Below are 18,620 nucleotides of genomic sequence, written 5' to 3'. Positions count from 1 at the left end.
GTTATCTTCTGGATATACTGGATTTTGTTATCTTCCTCTGAAATTTTTAAATATTTTTTTCCAATATGCAATTAACTTTTGTGAACTTAAACACCAAAATCTCTCAATCATGTGATACGTAGCAGCTGCAAAAGTTCATTACTTCCAGAATTTCAGCTGTGATTTTCATGTGCATAAAGACTTGGGGGTAGTCTGGGAGTTTAGTGTAGGCACACATAAATTATGGAATTCACTCTTCTGTGGATATAATTCAACTTAAAAAGGGGCAGAAGACATGAATAGACATTTTTCCAAGTAGACATATAGATGGCCAGCAAACAGATGAAAAGATCCTCAATGTCACTAATCATCAGGGAAACACAGATCAAAACCACAATGAGATACCACCTCCCACCTGTAGGGATGGCTAAAATCAACAACACAAGAAACAACAGGTGTTGGTGAGACTGTGGGGAAAGAAGAGCCCTTTTGCACTGTTGGTGGGAAAGCAAACTGGTGCAGTCACAGTGAAAAACAGGTTGCAGCTTCCTCAAAAAGTTAAAAATAGAACTACCCTATGATCCAGCAATTGCACTACTAGGTATTTACCCAAATACAAGAATACTGATTCAAAGGGACACATGAAGCCTGATATTTATAGCAGCATTATCCATATATCCAGATGAATGGGTAAAGATGTGATATATATACACAATGGAATATTACTCAGCCATAAAAAAGAATGAAATCTTGCTATTTGCAATGTTGTGGGTGAACCTAGAATGTATTATGCTAAGTGAAGTAAGTCAGTCAGAGAAAGACTAATACCATATGATTTTACTCATTTGTGGAATTGAAGAAACAAAACAGATAAGCACAGGGGAAAGGGGATAAAAAAGAGAGGGAGCAAACAAAGAAACAGACTCAATATAAAGAACAAAGACTCAACTATAAAGAGGGTTGATGGAAAGGAGTTGGGTGGAGGATGGGTATTAAGAAAAGCACTTGTGATGAGCACTGGGTGTTATATGCAAATTATGAGTTGCTAAATTAACAATATTAACACTAAATGTTAAATAACTAGAATTTAAATACTTAAAAAATAAATAGATAAAATAGAAGTTTCATTTTGGCAAATGAATCTCTTATGAACATTTCAGGTCACTATTAACAAAATAATATAAACTGAAATTATGAAAACCAAATTTTCGTGGGTAGGTACTGCTTTAGATTACTTATTAAGTATTATAGCTCCTGAACTGTAAGAACTGTAAAGATTATCACATTCATAACTAACAGGTTTTGAGCTACTTACACAGATGCATTAAACTTACAGTTTTTTTTTAATACATATACATATATATATCCACATGTTGGGTGTAGAGATTACTTAAAAAAAAAAAAAAAAATATATATATATATATATATATATATATATATATATATATATTTCATCTGCATCTCAATCTGAGATAAAAATCACCTATATTTTAGACCACTTGATTATATATAAAATATGTATTTGTATATATTTAAATATATGTATATATTTATTTATTTTTAAGTAATCTCTATACCCAACTGTGGGTCTCAAACTCACAACACTGAGATCAAGGGTCACGTGCTCTACAGACTAAGCCAGCCAGGCACCCCAAACTTATGGTTTCTAACAAGCCAAAATACCTCTGAGTATTGACTTATATTGAAACCTGATTTTCATTTGAATATAATCTGCAATGGTGGAATTAAAAAAAATATATCAAATAATCTTACCAGATATTATCATATTAAAAATAATTATCATCTAGAGAGATATCATAATATCTCATGTGATAAACTACCAAGTAGTATAAATTTACATTGCTTGAATAAATCAGAGTATATACGCATCATTTCATTACATAATAGCTTGCATTATTTTAAATATTAGTATATTCTTGAGATGTTCTTTAACTTCTGAAGATAGTATTATGAATATGGAAATAAACAGAAATGTGAGAAATACAAGTATGACTAATTTTGTATTGATTCTATGAGCCTCCCATTAAAAAATCCACAGTAACATTTTATTTAGAATTCAAATTTATTAAAAGATCTTCTATTTCACAGTTTAAAAAGTGTGTGGTAGAATACATATATTTCTATCACTGTTACTTTTTTAAAAAAAATATTTATTTATTTATTTATTTATATATTTATTTATTTATTTGAAAGAGAGAGTGTGCACACGAGAGCAGGGAGAGGGGCAGAGGGGAAAGGAGAGGGAGAGAGACTCCTGGTTGAGTGTGGAGCCTACCACAAGGCTGGATCCCACAACCTTGAGATCATGACCTGAGTGGAAATTAAGATCCAAATTGGCTGCCCAACTGACTGAGCCACCCATGTGCCCCTATCGTTGTTACTCTTTGACATCTTAATAGACTTTCCAGGCAATGCCAAAGGAGGGGGATATGGAAGGACAAAGGGAAAGAAGAAGGAAGGAAGGAAGGAAGGAAGGAAGGAAGGAAGGAAGGAAGGAAGGAAGGAAGGAAGGAGGAAGGAAGGAAAGAAGGGAGGGAGGGAGGGAGGGAGGGAGGAGAGAAAGAAAGAAGAAGAAAGAAAGAAAGAAAGAAAGAAAGAAAGAAAGAAAGAAAGAAAGAAAGAAAGAAAGGGAAAAGAGAAAGAGAAAAGAAAGGAAAAAAAGAGAAAGAGAGAGAAATGTGGTATATTTGAAAAATCAAATCTCTTTATTTCAGGCAATAAGATTTCCTCCTTAGGAAAAAACAAAAACTGCAACAGAAAAGAGGATAAACCCCCGAACTATTAGAACTGGTTCACGTAATTGTCAAAATCAGGGTCATTTTCTCTAACACAGACATTAATTTTGGTTATTTAGGCATTCTAAAATAAACTATGAGGTAGAAATTTTAGGATATCGTGAAACCTAGGGAGAAGACAAAGTGTTATTTTATGACTACCTTATTTTCTTCATCAAACCACATACACAATATTTAGGCATTATCACCCAGGGCTTTTAACGCTCGGTTTGTATCTGTTTAACCCACCGTGCAGGTAGAGATTTTTTTTTCCAGATATCTAAGTAGATTTTGTTTCTGAATCTTTGAATCAAGAATGTACAAATTTTTATAAGTAAAGTGCCAAAGTGCAAATATTTTAATTTTCATAGCACATTAGGTGTCTGTTGCAACTACTCAACTCTGCTATTATAGCATGAAAACAGGTTTAGACAATGTGTAAATAATGGGCATGACTGTGTTACAATAAAACTTTATTTATAAAAACAAGTGACAAACCCCATAATTTGCCCACTACTACTTTAGAGGAGTGGAAGGAGTTTTTGCCATCAACACAACATCTGCTTCCAGAGTTCTAGATATTTTCATCACACCTCTTGATGTAGATAACAGTATTGATATCCAGCTGTTATTTCACTCTTATTCACTTATTTTGCTGTTCTTTAAAGACAAGGTTAGTAAGAATGGTTCTTGCTCTTTTTTTAGTTACAGCCTAAAATTCTTCATCAAGATTGAGTAATTTCAGGAAGGAGACCTCTCTTGATCTCTTGACAAGTGCTTTAAGGATTCATTTATATCAGACTGTGGTATTTTTCTGACTGAGAAATGTGCCCACAGGTCCTAGTGTATCTTACCTAGAGACAATATTAGTAGGCAAAATTTTGCCAATAAAGTATAAAGGCAATAATGTAAATCGGGCTTCAGGTCATTAAGGAAGAATTTTACTGAGGGTCTCTCTGAACAACAACTAATAGGAAAAGTCACCAAGATGAACATCCCAGGGGTGTCTGGGTGGCTCCGGTGGTTAAGCATCTGCCATCAGCTCAGGTTATGATCCCAGGCCCTAGGATCGAGCCCTGCCATGGATCCTGGGATCAAGCCTCGCATCAGGGATCCCTGCTCACTGCTCAACAGGGAGTCTGCTTCTCCCTCTCCTTCTGATCCTCTGCCTCTCCACCCTGCTCATGCTCTCTCTCTCAAATAAATAAAATCTTTGAAAAAAGAAGATGAATATCCTAAAATTAATCATTTTTTAAATAGTGGCAATTACTAATTAGTGAGAAATTTTAAAATTCACAGTAACAAAATAATTTCTAAAACCCTGAAAGTAAATCTAGAAGTGCAAAAATTATATAAAGAAAAATATGTATAGAAATGCAACTGTTTTCTGTGCATTGATTTTATATCTTGCCACTTTACTGAATTCCTGTATGAGTTCTCATAATTTTGGGGTGGAGTCTTTTGGGTTTTCCACATAGTAGCATGTCATTTTCAAAGAGTGAGAGTTTGACTTCTTCTTTGCTGATTGGGATGCCTTTTATTTTGTTTTGTTGTCTGATTGCTGAAGTTAGGACTTCTATATTATGTTGAACAGCAGTGATGATAATGGACATCCCTGCCGTGTTCCTGACCTTAGGGGGATATCTCTCAGTTTTTCCCCATTATGAATGATCTCACCGATATGCGGAATTTAAGAAACAGGGCAGAGGGTCATAGGGGAAGAGAGGAAAAAAATGAGACAAGACGAAACAAGAGAGGGAGACAAACCATAAGAGACTCTTAATTTTAGGAAACAAACTGAGGGCTGCTGGAGGGGAAGTGGTGGGGGAATGGGATGGCTGGGTGAAGGACATTGGGGAGAATATATGTTGTGGTGAGCGCTGGATATTGTGTAAGACTGATGAATCACAGACCTGTACCCCTGAAACAATTAATACACTATATGTTAATTTAAAAAAAAGAAGAAGAAGAAGAAGAAGTATAAGAGGAATCCCACTGTGTTAGTTTGGGTGACTGGTTAGATTATGGTGCCATCTTTTTGGACCCAAAAATTGATGATGTTATTCCCCACTGAAAACTCTTTAATGCCATGTGTTGCTATTAGAATAAAGCCTAAATCCTAAGTGTGACCTATAAAAAAATAAAAAAATAAAAATAAATGAAATTAAATTAAATTAAAAAAAGAAAAATATGAAAGTTTACTAATATATGTTAAGATATAAATAATGATAAGTCTTTTTTGTTTTGTTTTATTTTGGGGGGGCAATGCCTCGATATTGAAAACATGTAAATTCTTCTTAAATTTATTACTTAAATTTAAGTCAAAATTTGAGTCAAATCTCACCAGATTTTTATAAGCATTTGACAAATTTACCTTATATATAAAATATAGAATATTTGAGCCTTTGGGGGAAAATCATACAATAATGACATGGGTCTAATCTAAAAGTCAAATAAACATACTACAATTTGACAAAAAAAAAGAAAAAATGTATATAAATGAAATAGCCACAACTCTGCTTTATATTTTCATATATAAATTTCTAACTTATTAAGGAACTTAATGTGCACAATAGAAATCACACGTAAGAGGGAATTAATAACATTGAGGTGATGGAGGTCTCCATAAAACAAAAATATAAAGAAAAATATGCTTATTACCTCAAATATTGATATATTAACATGACAAAATACTTCAGAGATTATATAAATGCAATTATAAAGTTGGAGAACATATTACCAACAATTATGAAGACAAGGAACTAACCGCTAAATTATTTAAAGTATTTGTATAAATGAGTAAGAAAAAAAAACTAATAGAAAAAATGGACAAAATGTGAAAAGGTAATTCACAGGGAAAAAATGGTCACAAAATATTAAGAAAAAAATGTTCAACGTTATCGATAGTCATTTATAATGATGTGATAATATGCTACACAGATTTGATCAGTAAAATAGGAAAGAATGATCAACTCCAAGCTCGTCCTACTTTTGAGATTTCAAATTAATATGATTGTGTGCAGGATAATTTGGTAGTATCGGTTAAATTAAAATTTATGTGAAACATTAAAAATCATTATTTCATTCCTCTATATATCTGCTATAAAAGTAATTAAAGCTATAGAAAGAGACATGGCAAAGAGGATTGTTGCAGGATGGGTTATAACAGCATCAACAGGGAAATGGTTAAATGAATTATACATGGATCCTATGGACTGCTTGTGGTGACAGGTGTTAACTAGACTTACTGTGGTGATCAATAATGAATCATGTTGTACACCTGACTCTAATATAATGTTTCTTGTCAATTATATCTCAATTAAAAAGGGAAACATAAGCTAGATCTTTTTTGTACTAACATGGAAAAATCTCTACAGCACATTATAATATGGAAAGCTAAGAGTCCTGAGTATATATGACACAATTTCTTTGTTAAAAAATACATCTAAAACATATTTCTGCAATTATTTCAATTTTTTAGAGTACTATGGAATGCTAATACAATGAGAGTTCATTATATAATTCAGTTAAAAATAGATTTTAAGAATCAGTAGTCAAAAAAATCATGTAATAAATCTTATTTGTATAATATAAAGAGTTTATAAAAAAAAATAAATATCCAGCCACTTCATCCTGTCAAAGACACACAAGTCTTTGATATATATATTAGACATTCTGAGGAAATGCATGCACCTTGGTGTTATCATTCAAATTTTGCAATCATGTTTGAGACATTAGTTTTCTGATCTCAATCCAAGGTTCTAAGTTGCATTTACTGACTCACATATTTATGGAGACAAACTCAGAGACTACAAAGCAACCAGAAAAACCTATATTACCTTTTTCTAAGTGGGTATACAACTCACAAAAAAATTCAGAGCTACATCTGTCATGGTTATTAAACATATACCATTGAGTATTGAGTTCACAACTTAAAACAGTGTCTGGCCTGTAATATTAACACCATAAACATGCTTTTATCACTGTTGTTGGAGAAAGTCATCAAGATGGTATGACCACTGGTTGACCTACAAGCTGGACCCAAGCAATTGGAGGCTCCTTAACCATCCCCTGTCCTTGAAATGTATGTTCTGCCCACTGTTTGCTCAGTTGGAGCTGTTTTCAAGGATGCAGTCTTAGGAGAGCAATGTGTTGTTGAGACCATTTAGATGGTTTATGTGACTGGTTAAGGCCTTTATATAAACTTTTAAGATGCTGGTGGTGGGTGAGGAGATGTACTCCTCTTGCCAATGCCCAAGATGTAAATTCCCTTGCTTTTTAAACTACCACCTGCCATTCTGGAGTGGTCTGCCTCTTTCTTCAGTCTTTCCTTCCCCTCTGTGTACAAGGGCCAATTTCAGATTTCACCCATGGAACTCTCAGGTTTGCAAACCAAGAGCTTCCTATATTTGCATCATAATCATCATGATCATCAGTTATATTAATGCTTTTAAAAAGCATAAAGTAAAATTGACCATATATGTGGATGAACGATTCAAATCAAGAAATAAACTTTGTGGTTTTTTTTCTTTGCAGCAATAATGTTTAAGCATATAAATCCCATCGTTACCTATTAATTTTGGTTAACCTGGTGTATTTATTTGGTTTGGGCAAAGCTGGAAGTGACTTGAGATTTGCAGTGCATGGAACCAGAGGCTGGTTTGAAAGATCCCAAGATGATTTTCTGCAGGACAGTGCTTTTGATCAATGCCATAATGTTTCCACAAAATAATGATATATATAATGAAGTCACTTTCTACTGTGAAATTCCTGGGGAGTTTTTGTTTGTTTGGGTTTATCACAAAGGACATAAAAGTATTTACAATGAGGAGGTAAATTACATTTACACTATGATTTTCTATTCTAAATTTATTAGTATACTATCCGAATCTTGAATGGATTCATTTAAGCATTCCATATTTAGGCATTCAAGCATCTGGTTTGTCTCTTAGGGAGTTTCTGATAAGACTTCTGATATGTCTGGCAATTCACCCAACACACAAGCATTCTGTAAAGTCACTGAAAGTACAAATTCTCATTTCAACTCCTTCTATATCTATGGCAACTGCACATTCCATTCTCATTGATCAAAGTCCAAAGCAAAGAATAATCCCCAGTAATTGCTTACTTATTCAATTTGCTTTCTAACTCAACGTTCTAGTGAGATTCTTTTTTGAAAGGTCAGCAACTTGTCTCCAATGCATTTCATTAAATATGAAAGGAAAAAAGGAGCTTTATATTATTTAGTAAGGACAAGGTACATAATCACAAAATGAAAGGTATTAATATCTATTCTTACTCAAAACGAATTGCAGCATTTTTTATCTTTCATCAGAATTTTAATTGGTATTTTAATAAGAGTATCTTTTAAAGCAACTGCATGGTAAAGCAGACAATAGATAGCAAGAATCCCCATTATTGAAGAATTCTTTTCAACATCTGAAAGTGGAAAAGGATTAAAATATGTTATTAAATAGTAATTTTATAAATTTGAAGTCAGTTGTAAAAGGAGGTTTTTGTAGCAGTAGCAGGCCAAGAAGTCATTGAGAATGTGGACTCTTACTAGCAAACTGTACCTAAATTTGACCGAGAGATTAATAAAATGTTATTCATATGTCGATTAGTTGTTTTTGAATGAGATGCAGAATCTCATTTCCATTCTCATTTCAAAATCAACCATGTGGTCCAGCAAGCACTGGTTAGTGTTCAGTGGTTAAGGTTTACATCTTGGCTCAGCCATTTATTAGCTACAGGATCTTATCAAGTTACTTATCCTGATTGAACATCGGTTTTCTTATGCGTAAATGAGATAATGAAATGCACCTTTGTACCTGTTTCATAAAGTTGTAGTGAGCACTAAATAATCCATGTAAAATGTTTTGCACGAGGCTGGTTATATAGTCGTCATAAAGATGGAAGTTATTAGCACTGTTATCCCATAAGTGCATCCTTTTTCAAAACTTTCCTCTATGCTGGTGATGAAATAGAAATGGTTTCCTTGAATGCTCCTCCACACCTCTCCACTCATGTAAATGTTTCCAGCTTCTCTAGTGAATACTTTTCTGATTAACCCTGAGTGTATTAGCAGTATTATATACTTTGTACTTTTAAAAGTCTTTCCTCTTTATTTGGATAATTTCTCTTACTGTATACATTTACCTATTTTTCTACATTATAATTTTAAAAATTTTTATTCCTTCAAGTCCTAGTTCTTGTTGACTATCTGAGGAAAGCTGTGAAATAGTTCTTTTAAAAATGTCATATACATGTATATGATATATATACGAATGTATATATGTATATTATATATGGATACATATTTGTACACACACAATCATGATTTTTTTGCACCTAATTTCATGGGAGTTCATAAGGTACATCCCTTCTCTAGTCCATCTAGAAGTTATGTAGGGGTTCATGAGCTTAACCTTAAATATTGTTGTGAAATCTCTGGATTTCTAGAGTTCTGGAACTAACACACATCTGATTCTGGATGAGAAGGCTCCTATTTCTCTTTCCTTAAGATTACTGTATAAAATACTTGGAAATTCAATGCAAAGTCAGTTTGAGACAAGAAAAGTGGAATTGGTATGAGCTTGAAGGAGGGAAGCTGAAGTCTTGCAAAGGAGCTGAGGGATATGAAGATGTAGCAAGTACAGACAATATTTTGGAAGAGTTAAAGATAAGTGGGAAAAAATATACCAGTACCTTGTTTGGGATGAAGGTACAAAGAAAGAGGGATCCACCATAGATGCCCACCAGAGGTGATGGACAGATTTAGGGTTGTTTGCATGTATGAGGGAAGGTAACTTAGAGCAGTGAGAGGAGAGCACATGCAATCACCTCTCTGTTCTTGTATATCAGTCCAAGTCAGCATATTCTACCGTCAACATTAGGGGGGCTCATAGAAAGGGTCAATGATAATGAGCTATCAGTGGAAGTTTACCAAGACTATTAACTCCTTGGCACATCAAAACAGGTCTATTGTTAGAGATGTTTGCCAAAAGAGATTAATGAAGAAAATATCATCCCTCATTTTTTTTTCTTTTTGTCTGGCATAGCAACCAGTATATATCAACAGTCATTAACTATTTATTGAGTAGTTTTAATAACTAGGCATATGTCTATCCAAAAACCTTGACAACTCCACCACACACTAGCAGAAGTTGTTCAGCTTATTTTGGCTTTACCAGAACCTTTCTCATTGAAGAGAGGCACAGGCTTTTTGGAAATCTGTGTGGGAAAGACAGTGAAGAGCCAGAGGGACTGAAGGAGTAAAATGTCCCTATGTCTAATGCACTCATGTGAAAAATTAACTGGTCACCATCTAGGTCATTAGAATGACTTGGGAAGACTCAGGTAGGCTTACTGATTAGGCTGCTCTCGTAGGAAATTCAGAAACCTCAATTTTGTTACTAGCTTTCTGCCTTTTGACCTTTTGAAAAAGTAATTTCAGATCTCATTTTCTCTAGCTCTTAAATAGAATCATACTTGTCCATAAGGCAATTTTAAGATACTCAGATGAATGATGTTACACATGTTTAAATGCAATTCTCTACTGATTTACTAGAAGACACATATTTCTTTATTTGGAAAGTGTCTTATATATTTTATTAGCTCTTACTATATAAAATGTCTGAAATAGGCTACTAGTAGAATCCCCACTTTGCCAATATGTAAAGTGAATAATAGGAGTACAAAGAAAAGGATCAAAAATCAGAATCTCAGAAATCATGTTCAGTCATTTATCCCAAAAATGAAAGTGAATTAAGCACTTTGATAAACCACAACATTGAACCCTGGATAAAATATAGTACTGTCCACCACATCTACTTTGGGTTAGTAATAATAGTTAACATAAAGCAATGATTATGTGCAGGCACGTGCTGCTCTGAGTGTTTAACATACATTAACACAAGTATTCTCACAAGAGCCCTGTCAGATACATAGTATTGTTGTTTCCATTGTGCACTTAAGTAATCTGAGATGCAAAAGGATTATCTAATGCACTTGAGATCAATAAGTGGCAGAACCAATATCTGACCCTGGGAAAAAGGATTCAGAATTTGGGCTCAGAGCACTTAACTATACTACGTATCTAGTTGAATTGCTTTCCATAACCATTGTTATATCACAAATCCAAAAAGTTATTTCTACTCAAACATTTCCTACCAACTTACTTCAACTATTTTAAAAATTGGTTAAAAATCTTTGGTTTTTTGGAGCACCTGGGCGGCTCAGTCGGTTAAGCATCTGCCTTCAGCTCAGGTCATGATCTCGGGGTCCTGGGATCGAGCCCCACATCGGGCTTCCTGCTCAGTGGAGCCTGCTTCCCCTCTCCCTCTGCCTGACACTCCCCCGCTTGTGCTCTCTCTCTCTTTCAAATAAATAAAGAAAGAAACAAACAAATACTATTTTTAAAAGGCCAAAATTGCCCCATTGTCCAAGACTTATTGATTGATATGACCATGAGACTAGGGAGGAAACATTATGAAACATAAATCAACAGTGAATATTGTGTTTTGTTTTGCTTTTGCTTAAGACTGAGTGTTTCAACAATTTTCCTAAGCTCCACTTATTTAACACTTACGTGCATTTTAAGCAAAACTACTGGAAAGTAACATTTTACATTTTGGAAATCTGTAACAATAACCAAGACGTTTTCATTGCTGATGTGTTAATGGGTGATTCAAAACACAGTTGACCCAAACATTTGTCACAAATCAGCGTAGAGTCAAGCTGATTCAGGCGAACGGTGTATGTTTGGATTCACAGTTCTCAGCATATAGTTGATCCGCAGCCACAGGCCATTCCTCCTAATTAAAGCCTGGTGTCAGACTCTGCTAAGGTTTGCTAATAGATTTAAAGGAGTATTATTTATGTGAACACATCTCAACAAGTTCTTGTAAATTTGTTTCTTAAATGAGCCCATGAATATCCTTTATTAAAAGGTTTGTGGATTTTTAAAAATATTCTAATCATAATGGGTGATTCAAATTGCTTCATAAACCACATTTTCTAAATCACTTTAGCAGCTGAAAGATCGTGCTTATATATAAAACAAAGTATTATTTTCATGTAGTCACTTTTGTACAGAATAAAAAAGGTTTTGAGGAAATAATTTCACCAAAATTGGTTTTTTAATTACCATAAATACCACATACATTATTTTATACTCCAAACTGTACCCAACTATATCTTGGGCATTCCATTTTGAAATCTGGTGTGCATAGAAAACATTCCTCTACTCTTATTTTATTTATTTATTTTTTATTTTTTAGATTTACCGTACAAATTATACATAGGTATTTATTTGAAATTGTGTTCAACTTGCTAGGAATGGGGTATAATGAATATAATTAACTGAAATTATATGAATATTTTTCTGTCAATGACTACAATTTGTGTTTAGGATACTATTTATGCAGTTTGGATATACTTATGTGTGGCTTCTAGAGGAAGATGAGAGAGTGAGCATCACAATTTCTAAGCAACTTAAATTGCAATGTGAGACGGGTATTGGTCTTTCTAGGATAATGTGTCATATGGTAGATGACCAGTCGGTCTCTTACTTAAATTACAGATTAATCTATACAGCGTAATGCAGTAGAGGTGGAAGACTTTGATTCAAAAATGGTAATTGTAGAGTACAGGTTGTAGGGATTAAACTCAGTAACATAAAGGTAAAAATCAGCAGGAAACACATTATATCTGTTTTTCTTTACTAATGTCATACATAAAGAAACACAAAGTATTAGGTAATAAATACTCAGTGCCTATAAAGAGAATAATGTAATAAGATACTGAGGTGCAATAGACATAGGAATGTAATTTAAATAAATAGGAAAAGCCATTTGGGTATCTATCATGGAAGATAGGTTTAATTTTATGTTATAGCACAAAGCAAAATAACCACAGAGTCCGAATTCTTTAAGCGGATCCCATAGTTGAAGTAAATGTTTGTTTCCCCACTGTGAATAAGGACATGTCAGAATTTTCTATGTTGTATCTGGGGAAAGTGACATACCTTTTCGCTTCTATTAGATGGTACAAGTTCATGCCAGTGGGATAGACAGATGTGGCTTTTGTGGCTTTCCTCTAACAGAAAGGATACTATACAAAAATACTAATAAAGAAGTTCAAACCAATTCTTTATGTTCCTTAGTGATTTCCACCTTTGCAACTTAACGAGTCTTGGTTTTTCAAACGGGAGAGTACTAGTTTCTCAAATATAATACATCAGTGTTCTCATTCTGCTCTTTGAATGGGTATATTGAACAATGGTCCGGCAATTACCCTTAGTTATGAGGGAAAAAACAACTGCTTCACAAAACAGGATTCTTCTCTTGGAAGAGACCAACGTACAGGGCTTCTGATAGCCCTCATGCGTCTTCGCTACATGTGCCACTTATCTTTATTTTTTACAAGATGTTTCTGCAATTATCCCAAAGGCAGCTTCTTTGCTGTGCTACGAATGTAGAGGATGCTGCACAAGGGATGGGCAGGCTCAAAGCAGCTGTGTTAAATGTATTCTATAAGCAGTGCGGGAAAGTTACATGACCTGAAAATACCTGCATTCAAGTCCAGTTCTACCACTTTAAGCTCATTTATCTCATCTGCATCAAAAAGATAATGGTGCTTAAATATGTTATGATGGTATGACGATAAATACAGTAATAGATGAGAAACGGGCCGTGTGAACTCTAAAATGGATCTGAATTTAGCTACTTAAGTGCCCATTTTAAATTCTACATTTAACTATATTTTATAAAATACTTGCATTCATACAAATTATTTTGTCTATGAGCTGTTTTTATTCATGTACCTGATAAAAGGTTTAATTCTTTAAATGTTTTAACATCACTCAACACTCCCAAATTTTTACTAAGTCAGGAACCAATGAATTTATATGGACTGTGTGTTGCAAAAAAACAACAATATCTATCAAGAGTATTTGTGATTGTGAAGAGCCCAAATATTAAATAAACTTTTTTTCAAACTAATAATTTGTTCTAAAATAGTGTTAAGTTCCTCACTCATAGAACAAACATGAATGAATAAAGACATCTTTTGAAACATTCTCTGTCACAGAGAATTAATTTTTCAAGACATAAAAACTATTAGCACAGTAAGAACAAGTCAATAGTCATTCTAAGCCAAATAATAGGGCATTCTAAAAAATGGGCACGATCATTTACTCTGCCTGTTTCTATGTTTCAAGTAAATGTGACATTGGCCATTAATGTCTTTTCTTGAAATTACAAAAGAAAATAGTGAGCATCTCTTATTCTGCTCAGTGGGTATTAACCGTAGAGCTACCTTTATTTGAGAACAGGACTTGAATTAAACTATTCAATTATCTAGGGTTTAACTTTTGTTTTCATTTTAGTACTGAAGGAATGCATTCAGGCAGCAAGACAGTTTGTGGCTTACAGGTATCTTGTTCTTAGGACTAGTAGACTTGTATCCAGAGGCAATCGTCTTTTTTCCTGTGTTTTAAAAAATATATTGCAGAGGCTCCTGGGCGGCTCAGTTGATTGAAGGTCGGATTCTTGGTTTTGGCTCAAGTCATGATCTCATGGGTCATGAGGTCAAGCCCACTCAGCAGGGAGTCGGCTTAAAGATTCTCTCCCTCTGCTCCTCCCCCTGTGCTCTCTCTCTCAAAAAAAAATAATTGAATCTTTAAACTCTGTATGATGACAGACGGTAGTTATACTTACGGTGGTAAGCATTTCATAATGTATATAAATGTTGAATCACCCTGTTGTATACCACGTGTTTTTTTAAATAGAAGTATAGTTGATATACAATATTATATTATTTCAGGTGTACAACAGAGTGATTGTATTATATGCAACTAATGAATCATCGAACTTTACATCAGAAACCAGGGATGTACTGTATGGTGACTAACATAATATAATAAAAAAAAATTAAAAAAATATTCCTAAATAAAAATTTAAAGTTCACCTCCTTAATAAATAAATAAATAAATAAATAAATAAATAAATAATAAAATTTAAAAAAAACACGTGGTATAAAGAAAAATAAATAAAACTATGTTATTTTACATTCCCCCCCCCATTCCCCTGACATTACACACACATACAAGATTAAATTCTCCAGCAAATCGTTATTTGGCAAGCAATTTTTCTCCCCACCCTTCATGCTACTGTGACTGCTTCGGACTCCTCACTACAGTGATCACTATAGTGTGTTTTTCTACAAAGTAATACCTGAGTCAGGTCCTTCCCACCTTATCAGTACTTGCTGATCCTATATACTCCTATTTTATGCATTGAAAAGAAAAAAAATAGTATGATATAATTTTTAAAGAACAAATTCAAACATTGTACTACTTTGGCAGCCATTTTTTTAGGGGCCTTCAAAGCTTTCTCCAATAATCACCAATATAAACTTGTGATAATTTGGCAGACAAATCAAGGAGAGATTCTTGGGCAGGAGAATATATGCCCTTCAAATATTAATGCATATGCTGTCATAGATATAGATACCAGTATCATATCTTCTTTTTTCCAATTAAATAATGAGCCATTGATCTTAATTTATGCCCATGAAGAATAAATAATTAATGATTAATTGACAAACAAACCTTTACATTGTTAGCTACCCACTTTAATAATCCTGACACAGATTTTTATAAATCATATATAATAATTATCATGGAGAGGAACTATCTAGTATTTTGCACTACTGAATATCTTTCCTTTATGTTTCTGAGACAATTTCTCTTTTATTATCTTGCCTTTAAGTTAAGCAGTATTTCACATGGTCCTGATTAATTTGGCCAGATTGTACTGAATATAAACAGAAGAAATGCATTATTAGCCATTGTTCTCTCTGAGTATGTCTAATCCAATGAACTTTCTTTACTCTGTTATCTTTCACAAACTATTTTCAGTGATTTACTGTAAATATTACATGTATAAGAACTATCATGGTAAAAATAAAAAGATTATATTCTGTAGGAAAAACTAGGAGAATTATTTTAAATTTATTTTTGAAATCATAGTCTGTTTCATTGATCATAATTGACAATGAAAGGATAAAGGTGGGAAATGTGGGACTAGAATTTAATTTCTCAAGCTTAAATTAAATCCTAATACCTTTATGGAAACAATGGCCAAATATTTGCCATAGACGTACATATGTGGCCTTCTAAAAAAACACCCAAAGAGAGATCTCAAATCTATAGACGAGAGCTAAAGAAGTCTGTCTTTTTTTTTCTACATTGCACATATTTTAATCAATATTATGGATAAAATATTGTGAGAGAATAATGACCAAATTTTCAGATATGAACCCTAGTCTGAAATTTTCTATGCATATAGACATTTTATGGAAAGAGAAAGGGAAAGGCAGAGGGTGGATTAGGTAAACAAACAGACAAAACAACGAATCCGGGTGCCTGCGTGACTCAGTCGGTAAGCGTCTGACTCTAAGTTTCAACCCAGGTTGTGATCTCTGGTCCGTGGGATCGAGTCCTGCGTCAGACTCCACGCTTGGCGTAGAGGCTGCTTAAGATTCTCTTTCCTCCTCTACTCCTCACAGCCCCACTGCTCATGTTCTCTCTCTCTAGAAAAAATAAATAAAAATTTTAAAAAATGAACAAAATCAAATAGAAAATAAACAATAACAAAAATTAAACAAATAACTTACCTGACTCAAATTTTATTGTTCACTCTCCTTATCCCAGGGGATGTCTTAGAGAGTTCTGGAGAGTGGTCAAGTACTGTAAGATTATTGCATATTAGTAGATATACAGATGAGATAGTTGTGTTTTTAGAAGAGATAGTCCTTGTTATGTTGTTATTGGTAGATGAAATTGTTTTAGAAACATCTGCTTCTCTCTGTTGGATCCTGGAAAAGGCAGTGTGATACAGCAAATACTGTGTCTGATCTTTCATAAATTCTAAATGAATACATAAGAAAAAATTTGCAAACATAGAAATGTCTTTCTCTACCTTTCTCTCATCCCATTATGGCAAAGGGGATATGGAGTGAAAAAAAAAGAAAGTAGCTATAAATACCATTTATAATTATGAGCTATGACTAGGTCATGAGCTGTAGAAATGTATATAGTTGTTATGATGTAAGTATGTTTGTATATATATATTAACCAAACATTTTTTTCTGCTCTCCCATTCACCTCCTACCTAACATTGAATTTGTTAATGGTATTTTGGTTCACATCTCAGTATTTATGTTACAAATACCAAAGAGAAAATGTGAATCAACTAAAAGAATGAACATCACTCAATCACAAAACAGGGACTCTGTACACATTTTTTAAGGAGTTCTTATCATTTCCACAGGGTAATTGTATCATGTTAGATGGAAGCATGGCTTTGTTGTCTTTCTTTGGAAATAAAATATGTTTGAAAAATAAACGCATGAGTATAAATTTGACAATGGGTGTACTGTGGTGCCTTTGTCAAATATTCTTTTGACTAGGCTTAATTATATTTCTTAGATTAATTCCCTTTCCTTTCTTGTTCCAATTAGGAAGAGAAACAAAAAAATTTTTGTACGAGACTTGGAGAGTAGTTAAGTCAGAAGTTGTAAAGGGCAGTTTATGTAGGGCAAGTAGGGTGGAGTTACCTAGGTTCCCAGTGGATTGTCTTATTCGAATAATATTCATAAGCTCCAGAGCATTCAGGCTGGCCCCAGTTGTCTTAAACTGGTCCCAGGGTGATTAAGGCAGATGCACAATGGCCCAGAGCATGAGAGTTCATTAATGGAAGTGGTTGGGATATAGATGAAATTAGCTTCTCAAGAAGGGAAAACAATCAGCCTCTAGCCAGTGCCTCAACACAGAGTCAAGACAGAGTTAAAAACAAAACAAACAAACGAAGCTATATTCCAATTGACTCCTTGATGTCTTGAAATCAAATTTTAGCTTAAGTATCTGGGCTATTTGAGTGGCCAAAGTAGTAGAGGAGACTCTTAGAGAATAAGGCAGAAGTTGCCCTAAACACCATGGAAAACATTTTATTTTGAGAGTAAAAAGGAAGAACACATGTAGAGGTATAAAGAGTCCTTGTAGACCAACCCATTGCCAAACTTTCCATTTATATGACACTAACCAAAAAACAAAAAAACAAAAAACCAGATCTAAATTTTGGGGGTCTCTAACAGTATCTTGATAGGGTTGTAGTGTGTTTAAAGTAGGAGTTACATTTCTATGTTAGTATTATATCAGTATATTCCTTAGATCAAGGTTGGAAGTCTTCCAGCTTCATTGTTAGAAGACATGAACTGACAGTTCAAGTACGTATTTGTAAACATTAGTGGTATTTGTAAGCAAAAGTAAAGGGCACACGTAAGAAATAGAACCTCCTGGTAGCAAGGAGAAAAGGAGTAGGGGAAGGCACTGGAGACTGGGAGGTTCTCTTCTCAACAGGTCAAGAAGTGTACATGTAATGAGGCAGTTTCCTACTGGGGAAAGCAATAATTTTCACTTAGTTTTAGAATGATACAGGTAGTAGCCACCTCTATAAGATTTTCTCTTCAGCATAGAGTAGAATGTAAGGTATATGTTCTGGCAGAGTACAAGGAACATGTCAGGATCTGGGCTGAGCAAACAGTGAGCTCAAGAAACGTAATGGAATCCCTAATATCAAAAGAAGAGACAGTAAGTGTCTTGTGTCCAATTTTGTCAATGTCTTAGAAGAAGCAGTTTTGGATTAAGAAAAAGTAAGACTTAGTTGGGGGCAAATTTTTTTCTCTTTTTTTTTTTTTAATTTCAGTAGTTGTTCTTTGAGAAGTCAATTAGGCATCTCAAACTGCTTGCCTGGGACCTACTGAAGAGATGAAAGTTCTATA

This window comes from Ursus americanus, chromosome 6, assembly GCF_024610735.1.
Source record: "Ursus americanus isolate L20-20 chromosome 6, mUrsAme1.1.p, whole genome shotgun sequence".
In the NCBI taxonomy this organism is placed as follows: Eukaryota; Metazoa; Chordata; class Mammalia; order Carnivora; family Ursidae; genus Ursus; species Ursus americanus.
The sequence above is the reverse complement of the archived record's forward strand: the minus strand, read 5'-3'. Positions refer to the sequence as shown.